Consider the following 1,455-nt stretch of genomic DNA (forward strand, 5'->3'; position numbering starts at 1 on the left):
TCAACTAAATGCTTTCAATGCTAAAGCTGGGATGTATACTTTGAAGGAAGAGGATGATACAAAAGCAAAGTTTGCAGCTGTGACAAGAAGATTAGAGGAGCTGGAACTGAAAAAAATGCATGAAGTGCAAGCTGTTGCTGAATCACCAGTGCAAGTGAAGCTTTGTCCTAATTGTCAATCCTATGAACACTTGGTAGAGGAGTGCCCTACAGTTTCAGCTGAAAGGGAAATGTTTGGAGAGCAAGCAAATGTTGTTGGACAATTCAAGCCCAATAACAATGCACCCTATGGAAATACTTACAACTCAAGTTGGAGGAATCATCCAAATTTTTCATGGAAGCCTAGAGCACCTCAGTACCAACAGCCAGATCAACCATCTCAGCCATCTTCAAGTCTTGAACAAGCCATTTTGAATCTCAGCAAGGTAGTGGGAGATTTTGTTGGAGAACAAAAAGCCATCAATGCTCAACTTAATCAAAGAATTGACAGAGTAGAGAGTATTCTGAACAAAAGGATGGATGGAATGCAAAATGATATGACTCAAAGATTTGATAATCTCCAGTACTCAATATCAAGGCTCACAAATTTGAATACAGTGCAAGAAAAGGGAAGATTTCCTTCTCAACCCCACCAAAATCCCAAGGGTGTCCAGGAAGTGGAAGGCCATGAGGGGGAATCATCACAGATGAAAGATGTCAAAGCCTTGATCACTCTAAGGAGTGGTAAGAAAATTGAGCAGCCACCACCTAAGCCACCTGTTGAAGAAGAAGAGGCAATGAAGGAGGAGGAAATGAAAGACAAAGAAGGAGAGATCAGTCAAAAGAAAGAGGATTTTGAGTCAACAATGAATGCAAATCCAGATAAGGAACTTCTGAAGGAAGAAAGGCCGAAGAAATCAACTTCTCCACCTTTTCCTCAAGCATTGCATGGGAAGAAGGGGATTAGAAATGCAGCTGAAATTCTTGAAGTATTGAGACAAGTTAAAGTCAATATCCCACTGTTGGATATGATTAAGCAAGTTCCAACATATGCAAAATTCCTAAAGGACTTGTGTACTATCAAAAGAGGGTTGACTGTAAATAAGAAAGCCTTCTTGACTGAGCAAGTAAGTGCAATCTTACAGTGTAAGTCTCCTTTGAAGTACAAAGATCCGGGAAGTCCTACCATTTCAGTCATGATTGGAGGAAAGGTAGCGGAGAAAGCTTTATTAGACCTGGGAGCTAGTGTGAATTTGCTTCCATATACTGTCTATAAGCAATTGGGACTTGGTGAGTTGAAGCCAACAACAATTACTCTATCTCTAGCAGATAGATCAGTAAGAATTCCCAGAGGAGTAATTGAGGATGTCTTGGTTCAAGTTGATAATTTCTACTATCCAGTGGATTTTATTGTTCTTGACACGGATCCTACTGTTAAGGAAGCTAATTTAGTTCCTATTATCCTGGGAAGGCCATT

The sequence above is a fragment of the Vitis riparia genome, unplaced genomic scaffold (assembly GCF_004353265.1).
Source record: "Vitis riparia cultivar Riparia Gloire de Montpellier isolate 1030 unplaced genomic scaffold, EGFV_Vit.rip_1.0 scaffold718_pilon_pilon, whole genome shotgun sequence".
NCBI classification, from domain to species: domain Eukaryota; kingdom Viridiplantae; phylum Streptophyta; class Magnoliopsida; order Vitales; family Vitaceae; genus Vitis; species Vitis riparia.